The following is a 7,340-nucleotide window of genomic DNA, read 5'->3' as shown; positions in this document are numbered from 1 at the left end:
GGGAAGGGTCAGAGAGAGAGGGAGACGTAAAATCTGAAGCAGGCTCCAGGCTCTGAGCTATCAGCACAGAGCCCAACACAGAGCTCAAACTCACAGACTGCAAGATCATGACCTGAGCCAAAGTTGGACGCTTAACCAACTGAGCCACCCAGGCGCCCCTGAATCACTATGTTTTTAATGCGTAGGAATATTTAGCATTTGATCTTATCAGAAGAATTTAACTGTTTATTTGGGAAGTATTAAACTTTATGATTCTCTTACCCTTCCAATTACTACTAAACAAAACAATAAATTGCAGAATTACAGTATGGGACAAGAATGTGTATTTAGGGCTTGACACAAGTCAGGCACAGCCTTAGGGACTTTGTATGCGGTTTCTCATTTAATGTTCCCAAACCCTATTAAGAGGTACGATTCTTATACCCATTTTACGTGCGAGAAAACAATCAGTAGATGTTAGGAATGTAGCTCAAGAGAAAAGAACTAGTGGCTGACCTGGGATTGGAATGCAATTTCCTGACTCCTTGAGGTTGCTCTCTTAACTTGCATGCTTTGCTGCCACATCAACGGCTAAAATACAAATTGCTCTGGATGCAACTTCCTACCTATGAGAGAGTAGATTAGAGATGACAAAGAAATCTGTGGAGAAGAAGGCAAGCTTATGAATTCCTTGCAGAGCTCAGGGAAAATTTAAAATAGAATAAAATATAAAGAGAAAGATCAAAAAACATGGGAACGGACACAACAAATTCTTCCTCTCTCTCTGCCTCTGCTTCTTCTCCTCCCCTCCTGGTTCTCCCCTCCTCCCTTCTCCCCTCCCACACCCCCCACACACATGCCTGCAATGGCAAGAGACAGAAATAAAGAATATGCAGGGGCACATGGGTGGCTCAGTCGGTGAAGCGTCCGGACTTCAGCTCAGGTCATGATCTCGCCAATCCGTGAGTTCGGGCCCCGCGTCAGGCTCTGTGCCGACATCTCAGAGCCTGGAGCCTGTTTTGGATTCTGTGTCTCCCTCTCTTTCTGCCCCTCCCTCCCCTGCTTGCGCTCTGCCTCTGAAAAATGAATAAACCTTAAAAAAAATTTTATAAAAAGAATATGCAGAAGATGACATTTCAAAACAGGAGGAAGAGAAACAACTTCCTAGAAATGAAGGAAATCTGTGTTTGTAATGCATAACTGTTTCCTCTCCTGCTTCCCATGTACATTTCAAAGAGGATGAAGAAAGAAAATGTGATGAGGACCAAGAGATGCTACGTATACTAGGAAAGACATGTTTAAAACTCCCAGCTGACTTGGGCCTATGTTTTCTGGCCTGATACTTATGACAGAGCCATCCCGAAGTTCAAGGGATGCCGGGATATATGGTTCTTTCTTTTGTTCAAGATGGACCCATTTCCTTCCCAAAGAAAATTAGCATCTAGAAGGGGAAAAAGGGAAAATAGATACTGGGTAGGCAAGTAACAGTGATGAACACAGGTAGGAAACAATATTTTTGTGAAATTTTGATACAAAATCGTCATCAAAATAGATAAAGAAGAATTTTAGAATACAGGAGAAATGATCAAAAATAAATAGCCAAAAGCTCTAAGTGACAGATAAGAAAGCAGATAAAACATCAACAAGACCTTAATAATTTAAATAATATAATTAATAATGTCATTTTAAGAGTTACAACTGCAGTCTACAAAGAATGCAGTTTTAAATGTTTAAAGTAATATATAGGGCCACAAAGAAAATCTCAAGATACTTTTTGTAAATAAGCACACCAACTATCATTGATACCTGATCAAAACACAATAAAATTATACATTTTAAAAGAAGGTTAAATAGTAATTCATTGGAGAAAGGATAATCTTTCAACAATGGTGCTGAAACAATTATGTGTCTATCTACATACAAAAAAAAAAAATAAAGATATTAACCTGAAACCTTATATAAAAATTGACCCAAAATGGATCATTGACCAACATGTAAAATATAAAACCACACTAAAGCTGGAAGAAAACACAGGGGAAAATCTACGTGATCTTGGATTAGATGATGTTTTTAAGTACAACACCAAAAGCATGAACCATGAAAAAAAATGTGATAAATTAAACTTCTAAGCTAGGAAAGATATGACTGAGAAAAAGAAAAGAGAAGCCACAGGCTGGGAGAAAACACTTTCAAGACATATAGATAAAATAAAAGACAGATATCCAAAGTGTGCAAAGAAATCTTAAAACTCAATCATAAAAAAAAAAAAATTTTTAAATGTGCAAAAGACCTGAACAGACATCTCAATAAGGAACATGGTAAGTATATAAATAATAGCTGGGTAGACAGATGGCAAGATAGCTAAACAGATAGACAGAAAGTAGATGGAAAATAGGATATGGAAAGATATTCAACCTCATTGGTCACTAGGGAAACGCAAATTCAAGTAACAAGATACCATCACTTGCTTATTAGAATGGGTTGGGGTGGGGGGGGAACCTGACAACCTCAGTTGCTGTTAAGGATAAGGAATGATTAGAAGTCTCATTCACTATTGGTCAAAATGCAAAATGGCACATCCACTTTGGAAGGCAGTTTGGCAGTTTCTTACCATGCTAAACAATCTTATCATATGATGTACCAGTGATGTTCCCAAAGGATTTGAAAACAAACGTCCACCCAAAAGCATGCACATGAGCGCAGATAGCAGCTTTCTCCATAACTGCAGAGAACTAGAAGAAACAAGGTGTCCTTCAGTAAGTGGATGGGTAAATGTGGTATATCCAAACAATGGGATACTGCTGAGCGATAAAGAAAAATGGGCTACCGAACCTTGCAAAAACAGGGATGAACCTTATGTATATATATTTCTGTATGAAAGAGGCCAGTCTGAAAAGACCATATACTGTATACTTCCATTTATGTGATGTTTTGGAAGAGGCAAAACTATAGTCACAGTAAAAATATCAGTGGCTTCCAGGAATTGGAACCAAGAGGAGCGTTGAATAGGGGAATCACAGGGGGATATTTGAGGGCAGTGAAACTATTCTCTTTAACACTGAAACGGTGGCCACTTTACACATCTTTTAAGCCCATAGAACTTTGTATACAAAGAGTGAAACTTAATGTATGCAGTTAAAACAAAAAGTCACTTAGGAGATCAAAGGTTAGAGGACCGAATGCATAATGTGAAAAATGAAGCTAACTACTACAAACGTGTGTTATTGAAGTGAGGAGGGGCAAGGGTGCAAACCAAAGTAACTCTGTAAATGAGTGAGGTCTGTCAGAGCACAGGCAAAAAAGCCACTGTATCTAAGCACTGCATTCTAGTTGATAAAGCCGTTTCCCACGCGACTAGGCTAGCGATGCTGACACCTCTGTACATGTAACGTGCAGCTGAACAATTAAGTGACTGAATGGTGGGTGACGGAGGCCTGGTTTCTCACTGTTGGAGCGGATACAGAGGAGCAAAAAGAAGGGGCTAAAATGATGCCTGCAGTAACAGACAAGAACTGGAGACATCACTATGAACTCATGTTTAGCTTAATCCAGATACGTTTATAAATATTTTTTTATATATGTTTTTAAATTAACTAAGCAAGGAGGCCATTGGACTGCTGTGGCTCTAATGTCATGGTGGCCTGTGTAAGGGAACCAGAATCCAAGCCTATAAATGTCTGGAGATTCCAGAATTGAAACGCTAAGGACAACCAATCACCAACAGCCACCTAGGCTTTAAGCTATAGCCAACCAACAGCTGCCTTACTTTGCTTCTGTCTTTTCTCTACAAAGTCTCTCCCCAGCTCCTATTGGTGAAGGGCTCCCAATCACTTCCACTTTGGTGCTGCCTGATGCAAATGGATTCTTGCTCAAATAAGCTCTTAAAATGCTTCATGTGCCTCAGTTTCTCTTTTAACAACGTATATGCACCTGAGTTAGTATGTTCACATGTGCTTCCTTACTAAGTCTGCTGAGAGGGCCCATACGTGAGGGTTCCTCAGTAGCAATGAGTACCCCAAGCACTGATACCTTGTTTTGTAATACTATTCTCTGATAAAAGGGACCAGAGTTACTTGGAGAAATGGCTGATTCTAGAACTGGGGCACTGAACATACAAGGCGGAGCCTGGATCATCTCGCAGAACCGGAAAGTGACGAAATGCTAACAGACACACAAGTAAGGGAAAACACAACAATGGCGACGTCAAAGGGACACAAGAGAAAACTGGAAGGGATCCCAACAACTAAAGCTGGAAATTCAAGGGGGGGAAATAAAGTAGTATTGGATTATGACCCATAATATTAGAAAAATATCTGTAAGTCCACGCTGATATAAATAAATGATTGAATAAATACACGGGGGATACTAGACAAATCTCCTGGATAGGAGAATTCCAAATAATTCATGTAGATCCACTGTCCTTAATGAGGTGGAGCATAACTCACCACTATTTAAGTATGGCCTGTGCGTAGTAATTTCCTTTCAAAGAGCATAGTACAAAGTGGGGGGGGGGGGGTAACTTTAACAGGGAGAAATTGACAAAAACTACTTCCAACCAGGTGGTCAAGGTCAACACCAACAGTCTGTAAATCGTACGCACAGTCTATACCCTTGATATGATGTGATGAGAATGGTACTTTATCTCTGTAATCTCTCTCCCAGTAACTCATCAGCCCAGTCTAACTGTAAAAATGGAAAAGAAAAAAAAAATCAAATTTCAATTGAGAGCTATTCTTCAACGTATCTGATAAATACTCCTCAAAATTTTCAGTCATTAATAACAAGGAAAGCATGAGAAACTATTGAGCTAAGAGAAAACTAAAAAAAAAAAAAAAAAAATGACTTAATCTAATGTGGGATCTTAGAACAGAAAAGGTACAGGAAGGAAAAATAAGGAAATCTGCACAAACTAAAGATTTTAATTCAACCTATATCAATATTGGTTCATTAATTATGACAAATATGCCGTACTAATGTAAATAACAGGAAAACTGGGCATGGGGTATGTAGGAACTTTGGTATCTTCCCAACTTTGCTGTAAATCTACAACTATGCCAAAATATAAAATTTATTTTTAATTTTTTTACTGTTTATTTTTCAGAGAAAGAGAGAGAGAGAGAGAGAGCGCAGGGGAGGGACAGAGAGAAAGAGACACAGAATCTGAAGCAGGCTCCAGGCTCCGAACTGTCAGCACAGAGCCCGGCGTGGGGCTGGAACTCACAAACCGCAAGATCATGACCTGAGCCAAAGTCGGACACTTAACCAGTTGAGCCACCCAGACACCCCCGAAGTTTATTTTTTAAACATGTAAAAGATTAAATCTAAAAAACCAACAATGTTTTTAACTAATAAATACTTGTGTTAAGGAGGAAATCAAAGCCATAGTTGTAGCCAACTTTTTATAATTCCAATAAAAATAAAGCACATGAAAATTGATGGCATTAGACCAAAATGGAATAGAGATAAAAGCCACAGCACAACATGCTGTTATTAATAACTAACAATGAATATAGATCAACTGATAATCCAACTTGAGAAATCAGAAAGACGACAACCAAACCAAGAAAAACAGGAAAAATACATAAATATCACACTGAAATAAATTAACCGCAAAAAAAAGTGGGTTTAATAAATCAGTTAAAAAGCAGGTTAAAAACTTAACCAGCGTAACCAAGTTCTGACAAATTGTGTTTAAAAGAAAACACAATTTATCATATTTCAAGTTAGAAAGTACATATAAACATACACATACATTTGCACATAGATGTATATATACATACTTCTCTTGTATGGAAACAAGGCTGAAAAGAAATGCCTCCAATTATTCATAAGAATTATCTTTGGATGGAAAAAGTTTACAGACATTTTTTAATCTCTTTTTTATGTTTTCTATATATCTCAATGTTCTCCAAGGGCTATGTTTGTCTTTCATAAACAAAAGCAGCACACATTTTATGTTAAGAAGAAAAAAATAGTATGAGTCTATGGGACCACAGAATATTGGCCATCAAGCGATTCCACGGTAATAATCCAAGGAACTGTTGCCTGGGAGATATTTAAAGGCAGGATACAGAAAGAGCCTCCACGGTGCTGAGTTTCTGTGAAATCATTTTCATGTTCGCGTCCCTAACAGAGATAGATTTTTTTACCCCACGACCGCAGTAATGCAATTCCTTCTCTCCTCCCAGCACACAGTATAAAACCAAGTGGTGCTCACGCCACATAGTAGGCACTAATGAATGAACAAGGCATCCCTCCCACAGGTTCGTGTTAGAGAGACAGGGCAGCAGCAAGAGACAGCTGTTCCAGGAGATAAGAAAGTGAAGCAAAATCTCCCATGACCCTGTCTCCATCAAGGGCACAGGAAAAGAGTAAACCTCATTCCCCAAGAGCCTTGGTGAAAAAAAATGGGCAATGCAACACAGACAAGCGTTGGGCAAAACCAACGTGGGACACACAGAAGTAAATCAACACAGGTCCTGAATTATGCCTTGGCTACATCCTTTAAAACAATGGTCTCAGGGGTGCCTGGGTGGCTCAGTCAGCTGAGCATTCGACTTCGGCTCATCACGATCTCACGGTTTAATGGTTCGAGCCCCACGTTAGGCTTTGCGCTGACAGCTCAGAGCCTGCTTGGGATTCTCTCTCTCTCTCAAAAATAAAAAAATATAAAACTCCAAGGGTCTCGATGGTGGACTGCACAGAATCCAGAGCAGGAACTGCACACGTGTCAAGGTGAGGTGGCAAAAGAAATGAGAGCTCTTCCCGCAAAGTTCACCGTCAAGAGTGCAGGCTCCTGTACAGGCTGCACGTGAACGACCCCGCCTCCATCACTGATCAGTCCTGCAACTTCAGGCAAAGCACTTCGTGTTTCCTGTCTCAATTTCCTCATATGTGAAAGTGGATGATAACAGTTCTGACTTCACAGGTTTTTTGTTCCTACCGAGTTCATTAATCCTGCAAGCACATTTAGGAAAATGTTGGCAACCACACTAAGCACTCAAATAGTAGCAATCACTGCTCTGTTTATACTTAGACTTTTAGCATATTCTTTAAATTCGTTTTACACATCTCCCAATGTACATAATGTATTAGGTCAGTAATGCACACATATGATTAATAAATGAATAAACATTTGCTGAGGTATATACTCATTTTATATGCGATGTGCATTCGAAATGGTGTGGAGGCTGAAAACTAAAATTAGAGAATTTGTTTCATGAGACCCTTTACAAAGAGAATCTGGGAACTTAATCCTCCCTGCTGTACTATTTTTACTGTCTCTGTTACTTCTTTTTTTTTAAAAGTAAATTTATTATTATTAATAATTTTATTATTATAAAATTAATAATTATTAAATT

The sequence above is a fragment of the Panthera onca genome, chromosome A3, assembly GCF_046562875.1.
Source record: "Panthera onca isolate mPanOnc1 chromosome A3, mPanOnc1 haplotype 2, whole genome shotgun sequence".
Taxonomy (NCBI): domain Eukaryota; kingdom Metazoa; phylum Chordata; class Mammalia; order Carnivora; family Felidae; genus Panthera; species Panthera onca.
This window is presented reverse-complemented; position numbering follows the sequence as displayed.